The sequence below is a fragment of the Struthio camelus genome, chromosome 26 (genome assembly GCF_040807025.1).
Source record: "Struthio camelus isolate bStrCam1 chromosome 26, bStrCam1.hap1, whole genome shotgun sequence".
Classification (NCBI taxonomy): Eukaryota; Metazoa; Chordata; class Aves; order Struthioniformes; family Struthionidae; genus Struthio; species Struthio camelus.
In genome coordinates this window covers 7,709,651-7,724,705 of record NC_090967.1, presented here as the reverse complement: position 1 = coordinate 7,724,705, position 15,055 = coordinate 7,709,651, and the positions used below count along the sequence as shown (strand labels likewise).

General features: G+C 67.1%; 1 protein-coding gene across 1 annotated transcript in view; it reads left to right on the top strand.

Annotated features, from left to right (window-relative positions):
• The window catches only part of BSG (basigin (Ok blood group)), a 133,793-nt gene that overhangs the window by 37,520 nt on the left and 81,218 nt on the right, over positions 1 to 15,055 (top strand). The window lies entirely within an intron of this gene.

The following is a 15,055-nucleotide window of genomic DNA, read 5'->3' as shown; positions in this document are numbered from 1 at the left end:
AATAACTTTTTTCATTCACTTCCTGTTGGTGCAAAGTGAATGCATGGGCTGAGCTCTTTTAAAGGTGTTATAGCTAATGCTGAAAACAGTAGCAGAAACCCAGGACGTGCACAAATACACACACCCATTTGCCCGTCGACTGCTGTTGTACACACCCTGGTTAAGGCTGAGCAAGTTGTTTCCCAGGCACCGCCAAGGGCTTTGGGACGCGCCAGCTCTGCTACCCTGGGAGAAGGCACCACCTGCAAGGTGGCGGCTCTCATGGGCCATATTGGAGAAGGCCTGGGTCCGAGAGAAGATCGAGAAACTTATTAGGATCCATGGAACAAGAATACTCAGCATTTCTGGGGCAGAGTAAACCTGCCGGACGCCACAGTGCTCTATGAAGTGATGGACAAATAAGATGTGACTACGATTTAATGGGATGCAGTTGCTTTTGTAGCTGAAGTTTAACTCTTTTGGGTTAGAAGTGCAGAAGAGGATGGTATCTGACAGGAAAAGTGTATGTCAATATTGGGAAAGGACTGTTCTCTACCTAGGGAAAGGAGAGGCTTCATTGTCCAGGTGTGTCTCTTCTGCAGGGTAAAGTACAATCTAAATGCAGAGGAGGTGACAGAGCTTTATAAATAAGCTTTGTATATAAAGAAGCACTTAGATTCCTGCAGTTTGTGGCTGTTAACAGAAATAAGAACAGCTTTTAATACTTACCGAAGTAGTTATGAGTGAAGCTTTAGGGAAGCATCAGTTTGTCATGAATGCTAGATGGAGCTATGCTACTCCCAAATAACATCCGAGTTCAGGTTTTCAGACTAGTGTTTATGCTTCTGCTAAAGCCTGTGAGCACTTTGGGATCCACCAAAGCTTTTGGCTCTTTGAGACGCGCGCTAGCACAAGCCGTACCAGGAGCTGCCCAAGCAGCGGACCGCTGGTCGCAAGATGAGCCAGAGCTCACTCACAAAAATACGCATGGATCCAAATTTTAAAGCTGTCTGACTGAATCTACTTTTAACACCAATTCATTCTTACTGATTTCTCCATACCTGTTTTCTTCATAGTCTGGGTGTAATTCTTTGGGTTGAGAAAGTTCTTCTTGTCTCACAGTTAAGGCTGTGGAGGGGAAGAAAAAAAAAAAAGTGATCTGTGATCCTGGAGAGCTGCTTTTGGAGGAAAACCATCCCCCCGGAACATGATGACCACATGCAAGACGAGCTCACTTCCGTGCTGCTCGAAGGCTTTTCTGAAGTGCTGTGCATAGCTGGTGGTTCGGCATTTAAAAATCTGACCCACCTCCATTTGTTAAACAGCCCTCCCGCCTGCTGGAAAAAAACACTGGTTTTTGGAGTCGTGGACAGGTTTTTAGTTGGGGTTGTGAATCTGTGGGGCTCCGGAGGCAGTCTGTCTGCCCAGTGCCCCGAAACCCGGCAAGGGCAGCGGGACGCGCGGCCGGTCCGCGGGCGCGTGGAGCCAGGCGCTCTGCCGACCGTCCCAGGCCCCGACCGGCTCCGCGGTGGCTCTGGGGAGACCAGTGCGGCACCCAGCGAAGTTCCCCCACCCAAAGCGTGCCCCGGGACGAGTTACAGCCCACGATTCCCCTTCCTAACGACCTGCCTTGAAGCACTGCCGGAGCGGCAAGCGCAACGGTTTCTTGCCAGGCAGCGCCCCGCAGCCCTGGGCTCTCGCCCCGCGCAGGCAGGGGGAGCTGGGGGCGGCCGCAGCCCCATCCCCGGCTCCCACCGCCGCCGGCCCGCGGAGCGGCCAGCGTCGTGCCTCAGTCCCGCTCTTCGGAGCGGCTCGTCAGTGCTGGGGGCAAAGCGCAGACCTGCACCACGCTCGGTCTCCCTCCCCAGGTCCTCACCAGCCCTGGCCACAGGTGTTTCCTGCAGCAATTAAAGGCAGGTGCTTCGTTCCCACCCGGGCGAGGGATGCAGGGAGGCGATCCTGCCACCCCTTCCTGGGCGTCGCGGCCGCCCCTGCTCCCCGCGCCGGTCTCGCCCAGCAAAGGCAGGAGGGGCCGAGCCCCGGGTGTAACTGGGTTTCAGCCTCGGCGCGTCCCCCGCAGCCCTGGGGCAGCGCCTGGCTCCAGCCGCTCTCCGCCGGGCCGCCGCACCGGACGCCGTCCGAGACCGGGCTGGGGCGCGGGTATGGCACGCGCGCACGCTCGCCGCGCTAACGGCGCTCCGCCGCGGGGCTGCGCCCGCACCGCCCCGAGCTGGCGACGCCGCGGGGAGCGAAACGAAGCGGCGCTGATGGGGAGCTCGTTAATTCTGGTGCCTGTCAGTGCTACGGGATGATAAAGCACCGCATCCTTCTGCAGCAGCAGGATGCAGCGACAGGAATGCAATGCAGCATGGCCGGCCGGCCCACATCCCTCCCTCCATCCCTCCATCCCACATCCTTCCACCCTGCCGTCTGTCCCACGTTCCTCCGTCCATCCCTCCATCCCTCCATCCCACATCCTTCCACCCTGCCGTCTGTCCCACGTTCCTCCGTCCATCCCTCCATCCCTCCATCCCACATCCTTCCACCCTGCCGTCTGTCCCACATCCCTCCGTCCATCCCTCCATCCCTCCATCCCATGCTCTTCCACCCTGCCGTCTGTCCCACATCCCTCCCTCCATCCCTCCATCCCACATCCTTCCACCCTGCCGTCTGTCCCACGTTCCTCCGTCCATCCCTCCATCCCTCCATCCCATGCTCTTCCACCCTGCCGTCTGTCCCACATCCCTCCATCCATCCCTCCCAGTGTCTGCAGCCGAGCCGGAGGTGGGTGCGGGGGGGGTCTGTCCCGCTGCCCCCCCCTTCCTGCCGACTCCACTCTCAGCCCAGCCCCATCCATCTCCCAGGGCTGAAACCCAATTACCGCCCCATCACCCGGCTTGGGAGGGAGACGATGCAGAGCTGGCCATTAGCTCCGGGGAATGGAGATGGAGCGATAGGAGTGTTAATGGCTCCAGCGCGGATGCCGGGCTGCTGCACCGGGTGCACGGCAGCGCCCTGGCGAGGGGCCCCGCGGCGGTGGGGACGAGACTGCCCTGCAGCCGGTGACACCCGGATGGTCAGCTTGCGTTTTGCTGCGGGAGTTTACACCAGTCGGCCAGGGTCTCGGAGCAGATTTTGAGCAAGGGGCGAGTGTGTGCTGCGTGTTTGCCTGTGCTGCCCCGACCCAGAGCCACCCCAGCAGCCGTGGGAGGGGCGCGAGAGCGGTCCGGCCTGGCCGGCTGCGGGTGACCCCAGCGCCGTCCCCCCGCGGCCGCCACCAGCCGCGGTGAGAAGGATGTTGTGCTGCGGAGCCTGCTGGTCTCCGAAGTTTAATTAACCCCGTCTCCCGCCTGCGCAGGCTGCCCCTCCTCTGCTCAATGCCACAAATGATCCTGTGCAGATGCTAATCTGGGGAAGGAAAAAAAGATTCCTCATTTAATTGCAGAACATAAAGATATTACAGGGTCATTAAAACACCATGAATATGGAAATGAAATCCACAGGCATCCATGCAGATAATGGCAGGGAAAAGGGAGCCGCAGGTGAAGCTGCAAGGTGGAAAGGTGGAAAGGTCGGCTCTGTCTCCGGTGCATCATTAACCCCCTGCTCCAGGCAATCTCGTGCTGCTTCCCGGCTCACCCGGAGCAAGGGGGACGGAGGCTCGTCCGGTCTCGCCCCACGGGAGCTGGGGGCAGACGGGCGCGTTGCCAGGGCCGGGGCTGCAGCCCCCCTCCCGCCAGGCGCAGAAAATTAATAGGGGCCTCACTAATTGGAGCTGAAGCTGTCCGGGAGCCACCAGCAAAGGGAGAGGGGCTGCAGGGGGTCCCCGCGCCGGCAGGGCGCTGGCACGCCGCAGCCTCCGTGCCGCTGCATGAAGGCAGGGACCGGCGAGGCGGGCTCGGAGCGGCGAGGCCGCGGGAGCCCGGCGCGCCGCAGCACCCGGCAAGAAGCGCAGCAGCGATCCGCCGGTCTGACCGTCCGGCGCCGGTGCGGGGGACGACGAGCACCGGCGCCTCCCGGGAACTTTCCTGCTCCGGTTCCCATGGAAACGGGGAATCTCCTTCCCCGGTGCGGGCGGCGGGCGCCTGCCGCCTCCCGGCCCCAGGAGCGGGACGAGCGCGGCGCCGGGCGCTGCAGCCCGGCCGGAGCCTTGCGCCTCGCCGCAGAAATCGGGGTGGTTCGGGGCGGGCGGAAAAGGGGGCTGAAGGTGGGGACGTCGCGTGGATGCCAGCTGCCATCTGGCAGCAACCTGGCCGGAGAAAACGATGCCTGCTGGGCAAATTGCCTCCATAAAAGAAGCCCGACAGAGCCCCCCCGCCCCTCTGAGACCCCCGTCCTGCGGGCGAGGAGACGGGAGGGCGACGGCCTTGGCCGGGCCGGGGCAGCGCTCGGCCGCCGCGCCGGGCTGGGAAGCACGCTTGGAGAAACGATGGAGCGAAGCCTGTCGGCAATGGCAGGACTCGGGTTGCCTCCTGGAGGAAGAGTAGGGCTCCGCGATGGAGGGAAACGCTCTCCCGCGCGCTCAGCCCGGGAGCGCGGCAGCGGCCGTCAGCCGCAGGGCCGCTCCGTCCTTCCCTCGCCCCGGGGCCTCCGCAGCTTGCAGGCGGCAATCCAGGAGCGTTTCCGCCAGATAAACGCAGAGACGACGGATTCAGATGATAACGACTAAAACGAAGCTACAGCAAAAATCAGCCCCAAGAAGGAGAACGTTCGAGACGCCGCAACGAGCTACAGGCAAAACTAAGCCGGCAGGGTTAAATGCAGCCTTTTCCTCCTGGGTGCAAACACGCAGGAGCTTCCTGCCAGCAAAGCGGTTAAAAAGCTAAAACAAAGCGCAGGGAAGTTAAAAAGTTAAAGCGAAGCGCAGGCTGGGGAAGATGCCGGCCCCGAGCTTCCCCCCGGCAGCGAGCGACGCTCGCTGCTGCCTTGGTGCTCTGCTGCTGCACAAGCGGCCGCGTCCCCGGCCCCGTCTGCCGGGATGCTGCAGCCGCGGGGTCGGGGTGCTGCCGCCGCGGGGCCGGGGCGCGGGAGCCACCCCATGTCGGCCCCCGCCTGTCGGCTGCCGATGCGGCAGAGGGCTGCGGGCAGCCGCAGGGAGCGACGGCAGCTCGAACGTCGTCAGCGAAAAGAGCAACTGCCAGTTCCTAACGGAAACCTAAAAATGGAAATGCCACCGGCGCCTGACGCGCGGCGAGCCAGGCTGGCACGCGGACGGGAGCGAGCGCAGCCCCCGGCGCGGCGCCCACTCGCCCGCCTCCCCCCCGTTCCGGCACGCGGGTGCCGCGCAGCCCTCGCCACCCGGGACACCCTGCTCCTGCGGCCCCTGGCTGCTCCCGACCCTCCTCCGCCGGCCCCCGCATGCCCGGTTTTCCCCACGGAGAGGGGCTGCTCCCTGTGCCAGGTGGGAGATGCCTCCTCCCTGCACCCAGCGCAGGGGCTGCTGCCCGCCGCTGCCCCGGGAGCGGTGCGGGGTCGAGCACCCGTGCAGCCTGGCACCCAGGGGCGCCAAGGCCTTGGCCCTGCACACCCTGCCCTGCCCTGGCTCACACACCGCAACTGCCCTGCACCCGGCTGCCGCGACATCCCGCGTGGCCCCGGGGATGGCATCCCGCACGGCCGTGGGAACAGCATCCTACACGATCCCAGAACACCGTCCCGCACGGCCGTGGGAACGCCGTCCCGCATGGCCCCGGGGATGGCATCCCGCACGGCCGTGGGAACAGCATCCTACACGATCCCAGAACACCATCCCGCACGGCCGTGGGAACGCCGTCCCGCATGGCCCCGGGGATGGCATCCCGCACGGCCGTGGGAACAGCATCCTACACGATCCCAGAACACCGTCCCGCACGGCCGTGGGAACGCCGTCCCGCGTGGCCCCGGGGATGGCATCCCGCACGGCCGTGGGAACAGCATCCTACACGATCCCAGAACACCGTCCCGCACGGCCGTGGGAACGCTGTCCCGCGTGGCCCCGGGGATGGCATCCCGCACGGCCGTGGGAACAGCATCCTACACGATCCCAGAACACCGTCCCGCACGGCCGTGGGAACGCCGTCCCGCGTGGCCCCGGGGATGGCATCCCGCACGGCCGTGGGAACAGCATCCTACACGATCCCAGAACACCGTCCCGCACGGCCGTGGGAACGCCGTCCCGCATGGCCCCGGGGATGGCATCCCGCACGGCCGTGGGAACAGCATCCTACACGATCCCAGAACACCGTCCCGCACGGCCGTGGGAACGCCGTCCCGCGTGGCCCCGGGGATGGCATCCCGCACGGCCGTGGGAACAGCATCCTACACGATCCCAGAACACCGTCCCGCACGGCCGTGGGAACGCCGTCCCGCATGGCCCCGGGGATGGCATCCCGCACGGCCGTGGGAACAGCATCCTACACGATCCCAGAACACCGTCCCGCACGGCCGTGGGAACGCCGTCCCGCGCAGCAGCGCCCCTGCGGCGCCGGCCCAGCCCCGCGTGGGGACGGTGCTCCCGGCACCCTCCGGCTGGGGCGGCGGCAGTGCAGGGAGCGGAGCGGAGCTGCGGGTGGCCGGAGGCAGCCCCTGCGCTGCCCCCTGCCCAGGGGGAGACCCTCGACGGGCCGCGGGAGGTGCCACGGCTGGAGGCAGCCGGCAGGAAACATCCCCTGGGACGGGAACGGGGCCTGGGACGGAGCCGGCAGGCACCGCGGAGCAGCCGGGCCGGTGTCTGGGGCAGGTCGGACGCCTGGCGGGGACCCTCCCGTCCCCGCGCCGCCGCTGGCGCCCCTCCGAGCCCCGCGCCCCTTCTGCCGGCCCAGCGCCTTCCCTCCGCCTGCCGCTCGCTTTGAGATTTTAATTAGCGCTCCTCTGTATATGCAGCGAGCGGGAGCCCAGAATGGAAACGTACAGGTGTCCCCTTGATCCAGTTACCATGGCTGCCGCACCGAGGTGGGGGCTACAGCGTTTTTTTTTAATAATTATTTAATAATTTTATTACAGTGGCTTCAAGCCGTTAGCAAAGGAGGGAAGGGGGGGACCGTGAGGGAATAAAAAATGTGAGATGAGAAGGCCACGTTCCCGCGGCTGGGCTTATTTGCTGTCATCCTTTTTGTCTTATTAGCAAGCGCCGGTTTCCAAGATGCTCCAAGCCAGAGAGCTCGGTAACGAGCTATGGGCCCTCGCGGGCGCGGGGAGAACAGGCCGGGCAGCATCCCGTCCCCGTCCCCGTCCCCGTCCCCGTCCCCGTCCCCGTCCCGCCTGCCGAGCCGCCGGTCCCCGGCCCCGCGCAGCCTCCCCGGTCGCAGCGGGGCCCCGCGACGCAGCCTCGTCCTCGCGGTGCGGCTGCCCCTCGGGGAGGTGGGCAGCGCCGGGGCTCCCCGCACCCCAGCACCGGCCGGCGCCGGCGATTCTCCTCTTTTCTCCTGCACTGAATCAGTCTTAATTCCCTCTGACGAGCCCCGAGCCCCGCTCGGTGTGTAAATGGGCCCCTCTTACAATTAGACGAGGTAGCCCCCACCCTGCCTGCGCAGCCAGCGCGAAGCCGCCCTGTCTCCAGGGAGGGCAGCTTTTGTGCCGCTCCGCTCAGCGACGGGTTAAAAGCAACCCGGAAGCGGCGCGGGCCCCGGGACGAGCGGCTCTCGTGGCGATGCAGCGCCGCGCCGCTCGCTTGGGCAGCCAAGCGCGGGAAGAAATCCCCGGGCGCCGGCACCATCCTGCCGCGGCAGGCAAACACAAACGCGCCCATCCACAGAGCTATTAGTCACCAGTAAATGTTCTTTTCTCTCCCAATTTGTTTCCCGTAAGCTTGATGTTTTCCTCTCCTGCTGCCCCGGCCTCGTTAGGCTGCAATTAAAACCAGGAATCAAAGCTGCGCGGTGCAATTAAAACTACAGGCAGCCCGCAGCCTGCCGTGGGGAGCGGCACCGAGGCGTCCCCGTCCCCGTCCCCGTCCCCTGGCTCTGGGGCGGCCGCCTGTGCCCGGCCAGAGCCGACCCGGCGCAGCGCAGGGCTCGGCCGCGAGGCCGGACCGTCCCGGGCGCGGTGACCGCGCTCGCCCCGCCGCCGCCTCGTGCCGACTCGGAGACCCCCCGCTCTCGAAGCGCGACGAGTTTGCCCAGCAGCGAGGATCGCTCAACGCGCGAAGGGGCTGAAGGGCAAAGGGAGCAGGCTGCCCCCGCTCAGGCCCCGCGGCTGAGCCCCGGCGCGGGCGAAGCGGGCAGGGAGCCCGTCCCGCCACCAGCAGCCGCGGCGCGCACGGCGGGTGCTGGGGAGCGCGGGCGGCGCGGCCCCCCGGGGCACGGTGCCGGGGACCCCCGGGGCGCGCAGCCGCGGCTGGCGGCGCAGGGGCCGGGCTGGGCCAGGAGGAGAGCAGCGAACGCCGCTGCCGCCGCCACCGGAGCCCGGCCCCAGGGTGCTGCAGCCGAAGCTGCCGGCGGGGCGCGAGCAGCGCCGGGGAGGGCGGCAGCCCCGAGGGGTCGGGGCCGGGGGTCGGGGCCGGGCTCGGGCAGCCCCCGCGCTGCTGCCGCATTGCAGGGGCAGAGCGGGGCCGCCGTCTGCTGCAGCGTGGCCGGGGGCTGCGGGGGGCCGCGGAGCCCCCCGAGCTGCGGGCAGCAGCTCCAGCGCAGCCGGCCACCCGCGGCGAGGGCTGACGGACGCTTCGGCTCCAGCTCCGGCTGCTGCGACAAAGGCGGGCGCAGGCAGCGCTGCCTGAGGACACTTCGCCAGCGGCAACTTCGCCTTTTGCGGCTTCCCCCGGCTGCGTCTTGGTGCCGGGTGCAGGGGCTGGAGGGCGGCGGGGACCCACTGCGCTGCTCGCTGCGGACCCCCGGGGCAGGGGCAGGGGCAGGAGCTGGGGCAGGGGCAGGAGCTGGGGCAGGGGCAGGGGCTGGGGCAGGGGCTGGGGCAGGGGCAGGGGCAGGAGCTGGGGCAGGGGCAGGGGCTGGGGCAGGGGCAGGAGCTGGGGCTGGGGCAGGAGCTGGGGCTGGGGCAGGGGCAGGGGCTGGGGCAGGAGCTGGGGCTGGGGCTGGGGCAGGAGCTGGGGCAGGGGCTGGGGCTGGGGCAGGGGCAGGGGCAGGAGCTGGGGTAGGGGCAGGGGCTGGGGCAGGGGCAGGGGCAGGGGCAGGGGCAGGAGCTGGGGCAGGGGCAGGGGCTGGGGCAGGGGCTGGGGCAGGAGCTGGGGCTGGGGCAGGGGCAGGGGCAGGAGCTGGGGCTGGGGCAGGGGCAGGGGCAGGAGCTGGGGTAGGGGTAGGGGCAGGGGCAGGGGCAGGGGCAGGGGCAGGGGCAGGAGCTGGGGCAGGGACTGGGGCAGGAGCTGGGGCTGGGGCAGGGGCAGGGGCAGGGGCTGGGGCAGGGGCAGGGGCTGGGGCAGGGGCAGGAGCTGGGGCTGGGGCAGGAGCTGGGGCTGGGGCAGGGGCAGGAGCTGGGGCAGGGGCTGGGGCTGGGACTGGGGCAGGAGCTGGGGCTGGGGCAGGGGCAGGGGCAGGGGCTGGGGCAGGGGCAGGGGCTGGGGCAGGGGCAGGAGCTGGGGCTGGGGCAGGAGCTGGGGCTGGGGCAGGGGCAGGAGCTGGGGCAGGGGCAGGGGCTGGGGCAGGGGCAGGAGCTGGGGCAGGAGCTGGGGCTGGGGCAGGGGCAGGGGCAGGAGCTGGGGTAGGGGCAGGGGCAGGGGCAGGGGCAGGGGCAGGAGCTGGGGCAGGGACTGGGGCAGGAGCTGGGGCTGGGGCAGGGGCAGGGGCTGGGGCAGGGGCAGGGGCAGGGGCAGGAGCTGGGGCAGGGGCAGGGGCTGGGGCAGGAGCTGGGGCAGGGGCAGGGGCAGGGGCAGGAGCTGGGGCAGGGGCAGGGGCAGGAGCTGGGGCAGGGGCAGGGGCTGGGGCTGGGGCAGGGGCTGGGGCAGGGGCAGGGGCAGGAGCTGGGGCAGGGGCAGGAGCTGGGGTAGGGGCAGGGGCAGGGGCAGGGGCAGGGGCTGGGGCTGGGGCAGGAGCTGGGGCAGGGGCAGGGGCAGGGGCAGGGGCAGGAGCTGGGGCAGGGGCAGGGGCTGGGGCTGGGGCAGGGGCTGGGGCAGGGGCAGGGGCAGGAGCTGGGGCAGGGGCAGGAGCTGGGGTAGGGGCAGGGGCAGGGGCAGGGGCAGGGGCTGGGGCTGGGGCAGGAGCTGGGGCAGGGGCAGGGGCAGGGGCAGGAGCTGGGGCAGGGGCAGGGGCTGGGGCTGGGGCAGGGGCTGGGGCAGGGGCAGGGGCAGGAGCTGGGGCAGGGGCAGGAGCTGGGGTAGGGGCAGGGGCAGGGGTAGGGGCAGGGGCAGGGGCAGGGGCAGGAGCTGGGGCAGGGGCAGGGGCTGGGGCTGGGGCAGGGGCTGGGGCAGGGGCAGGGGCAGGAGCTGGGGCAGGGGCAGGAGCTGGGGTAGGGGCAGGGGCAGGGGTAGGGGCAGGGGCAGGGGCAGGGGCTGGGGCAGGGACTGGGACTGGGACTGGGACAGGAGCTGGGGTAGGGGCAGGGGCAGGGGCAGGGGCTGGGGCTGGGGCAGGGGCAGGAGCTGGGGCAGGGGCAGGGGCAGGGGCAGGGGCAGGGGCAGGAGATGGGATGCGGGTAGCCAGATGCGCTGTTGCCGTGCCCCAGCCTGGTCCCAGCACCTCCCCGGCTCTGGCACTGCCCGCACAGCTCAGTGGGCTCAAAACTGGGTGCTTCCACCCTCGCAGAGCTGAGTGGTCCGACAGCGGGCGGCAGGAGGAGGCCGGTGCAGCCCTCCCGCAGCGGAGCCCCCCGAGCCCCCCACTCGCCTGGCATAAACCGGGGGCCGGCGGCGCGTCGCAGCTCTGCTCCTGCTGCTGCTAATTGCAGCGCTCTCGCTGCACACCGACGGGCTTGATAAGATTAGTGATTACAGAAACCTCATACGGCAATTGGATTGAACGGGGACCCGCGCAAGGGAAATTGGACTGAGCTGCAAATAGGAATTAATTACAACCCGGCAGCGCGGAGAGCTGAGGTTTCGAATATACGTGTTCGCATGTGCTTGCGCGTGGCCTGGCGCGGGCTGGAGGGTGCGGCGGGAGCGGGCAGCGGGCCGGCGCGTGGCCCCCTCCCCGGAGCGCGTCCTCGGCGGGCAGCGGGCGCCCGCTCTCCATTGCCATGGCGATGCCAGAGGAGCAACGCGCAGCGCGGCCGCCGCGCTCGGCTCCGGCTCCGCTGGCGGCAGCCCCGGGACCCGGCGTCGCCAGCACCGCTGGGTCCGCGGGCGCAGAGCGCGGGTCAGCCCGCAGCCCCCAACTGCCGTCTCGATCGGCGCCTGTCTGCACCGACGTTAAAGCGTTTGCCAGCAGCTGCTGGCGTTTAACAAATCCTCCCGTCTGCTTTGTTTATGCCTTTTTTTTTTTTCCCCTCCCACCTGGGCCTGTTTGATGCGTTGGGCATTTTGCAAACATTTTAAAGGCGGCATTTAAAACTCCAGCAGGCAGCTAGGAAAGAACAAGTCACTGGAGACAGAGCAGGGGAGAGGCCAAGCGAAGCGGCACCACGCGGCCACTTCTCCCCGCGCCTCCATCCCTCCGCGCGCCTGCCCGCCCCGGTGGCTTCCTCCTCTGCCGGCCGTCCCCGCCGCAGGGGCTGGAGGACGGGCAGGGAGAGCCCGCGGCCGGACGGCCCCGGCTCCCTGCTGGAGCCGGCCTCAGAGCCAGGGGCAGCACTGCACCCACGTCCCGACAAGCTCGGCGAGAGCCCTGGGGCCAGGACGCGGCGCCCCACGAGCCGCGGGCGCGAGCTCGTTGCCAGCTTTTGCCCTCGCCGATGCGTCCGCACAGGGCTGCGGGATTCAATTAAGTTCTGTTTTCTTCCCAGTAACAGCGGGAGTCTCTCATCTCAGCTTTAAAAACAGACATGCTGCCACGGAAGACAAATGCCCGCAATAAAGCAAAGGCGCGTGCATGCCGCAGGGGGGCCGACAGCTCTTGTGCAGCCACCCGGCCCCGCCGCGCGCTCGGGGCTGCACCCTCAAAGGGGCAAGCGCCCACCCCGCCGCCGCCGTGGGCCCTCGCCTCTGCACGCCGGGACGGGGACGGGGACGGGACGGGACGGGACGGGACGGGAGGGCAGCTGCGGCGCCTGCAGCCAGCAGCGCCCGGCTCCGGGGCTCTCGCCCTGAGCGCGAGCTGAACGTCCTCGCTCCAGAGTTTCTTCCGCACCGCTTGAGCGCTGGATGTGCTTGTCTGCTTACCGGCCTCGTGAATCACATCCTGGGGGAGCCATCATGCCTGACGGAGGCGGGTTGCGCTCACAAGCGGTGAACCCGTCACCGACGGGCAGTTTCACACCCTTCGGCGCCGAGCCCGGGGTGGCAAACCGCGTGCTTGCGCAGCCCGAGGGAGCGCCGCCGCGCAGCCCCGGCGCTCGTGCAGCCGCGGGCCCCGCATGGTCCAGCAGACCCTCGCCTGGGGACAGGGAAGGGGGTGGGAGCTGGATGGGGACAGGGATGGGAATGCGGCAGGGATGGGGACGGGGACATGGATGGGAATGTGGTGGGTATGGAGATGGGGACAGGGACAGGAGCGTGGCGGGAACGGGGACAGGAGTGTGGCAGGAATGGGGATGGGGACAGGGACAGGAGCATGGCGGGAACGGGGACGGGGACAGGGACAGGAGTGTGGCGGGAACGGGGATGGGGACACGAGTGTGGCAGGAACAGGGATGGGCGCACGGCAGGGCTGAGCTGCTGCCCCGGACCCCCCTCGGGGCGATGAAGGGGCCTGGGGGGAGCGGCCAGCCGAGGCGGAGGGCGAGCATCCCGCGGCGCAGCAGGCGCTGGACCGCGGTCCGGGCGCCAGCCCGGGATGGGTTGCTAAGCAACAGGGAGAAGCTTTGCCTGACCGAAATAATAATCAGCAACGGGGTTTGGGGGAGGGACCAGCCCCCGCCGCTGCCGGGGGGAGAAGGGCAGGCAGCCCCCAGGCCCAGCCGAGGGTCCTGCCCCAGCGTGGTGCTGGGAGGGGGCATTTGGGGCTCCCCCACCCGAACAGCACCTGGAAATCTGGGATGGAAAAGTCATTTTTGCTGCCCTGTTTGGCTGAAAACCATCGCTCTCCCTGCATCGCCCTGCAAAGGGCACAGGAACCACCCGCCAGCCGCATCGGGGCATCCGGAGGGGCCGGGCCATGGGAAATACCCTCCCTGGGAGCCCCGTCCCTCCATCCCCTAAGCACTCCCTGTGAGATTGATCCCCTAATTTGCTCTCTCCCTCTCTCCGGTGATCAAGCACTCAGCTAAATGAGCTCCAGGCAATTTTCTCAGAAGTTGAGTCCTTGCTTTGTGGGAACACAGGGCTAAAAATAGGCAAGGTCTGTGCACGCATCTCACCCAGGTGAATCTCGCTCTGGAGGATGGGTCAGGGTAAGCGAGACCATATCTGCAGCATCTGCCACCGCTTGCTCAGAAACACAGCATTTCCTCTCCCTCAGCCTGGGTTTCCTGCACGGCAGCCGAGGACGGCAGCTGCCCCGACACACGTCCCCGGCACAGCGCAGCGCAGTCAGGGACCTCCGGCCAGCGAACCCTCAGCACTGAGGAAGGCTCCTGGTGATGGGGAGCATCCAGGTCCCGGTTTGAGAGGAGGATTTCCCAGGGTGGGAAAGCCCGGCTCACCCAATACAGCTGGGAGGCTCTGCAGAGTGCAGGCCAGCGCTCCCCGCCCCGGCCCCGAGCCCTCGCCGCGGAGCCTCCGGCAGCTTCCCTCCAGCATCTCCCAGCCAAGGGGCTGCATCCAGGCAGGGCACCGCTGCCAGCCCCGTCCGGGGGCTCCCCGGGGCAGCGCCGCCAGCTCCCTCCCTTGGCCACCGCCGCTTCCCAGTTCAGCGGCTGTCGCCAGCCCGACCCCAGCCCCGGGCATCCGTGGGAAGCCTCGTTTCTCTCCTGCCATTACTTGATTATTAATTCAGAGTTAGATCTTCCCCCGCAAGACACCCCTCTCCAAATGTGACTGCTTCCCTTACTTTGAATGTTGGAAACACTAAAAATCCCTGAAAAGTGTTCAGGCTGACCCCATCTACTCTAGTTCAGACTAACTTAAACAGCCTCATTTTATTACTAACTGCTGTAGCTTTTACACCTCTAGAAAAAGAACTACTTAAATTTCCTGACACCTGCCAAGCACCCGCCACGCTGCTTTCTCTGCCCCTGTGGGGGCAGGAGTGGAGAGGGCGGCTCTGTTTAGTGCTCCTATTCTCTATTGCTGCCAAAATGACAAATTATTAGAATGGAGGAAATTAGAGAAGTGGCATTTAGATAACACAAACCTCACTTTTTCCCTTTATCAGCTTCTGGTTAAAAGCTGATTTGGAAATGGAAGGTAGGGGAAAAATGGAGTAATGTGATGAGCTGAAATAGTTGTGCAGGGTCAGGCTCATTCCCAGCTCGAGATGCTGCTCCAGCAGGACACAGCCGCTCCACTGGAGCCTGTACAAGAGTGGGGATGGAGACCAGGAAGGGGAGCTCCCACCTCCAGTCCGCCCTGGTTGTTTGGATGCCTGTTTTGGAGCACGGCTTCGCCCCAAAGGCAAGGTTTCCAGGGGCTGGAGCATGTTGTCCATCTGCAGGAGGCACCGGCCTCTCCGTGCTGCACGGATGCCTCCAGCCCACACAGCCTGGCTGCTGCCACTGGTGATGGGAATGCAAAAAAATACAATAACATCCTTAATAGCCACCATTGCCATGAAGAGCTGCAGGGGCCCAGCTGCAGGGAGACAGCACAAGGAGGAGGAGGAAGGGCAGTGCTCCCCGGCTGCTATCTCCACAGCCACAGCAAGGCTGGGGGCACAGGCCAGACAGCTGGTCTGCACCACTGGGAAGAGAGTTGCCAAAGGGCTCTGAGCGTCTCCGCGGCAAGGAGGGGTGTTGGAAAAGGGCAGCTGCACTCGGAAGCACAGGGGTCCATGCCTGGGACATCAGCTCTGCCCTCCCCACCATCCCGGCGCTGGGGACGTGCAGGCAGCTGTGAGTGTAACACGGGACCCGGGGGACCCCTGCCCACCCAGGGCACCCAGCGGCTCAGCTCCCAGGACTGTCCGCCCCGGAGCCACCCAGGGGCTACGCCAACACGGAGTGCCTTCTGCAGCGATGG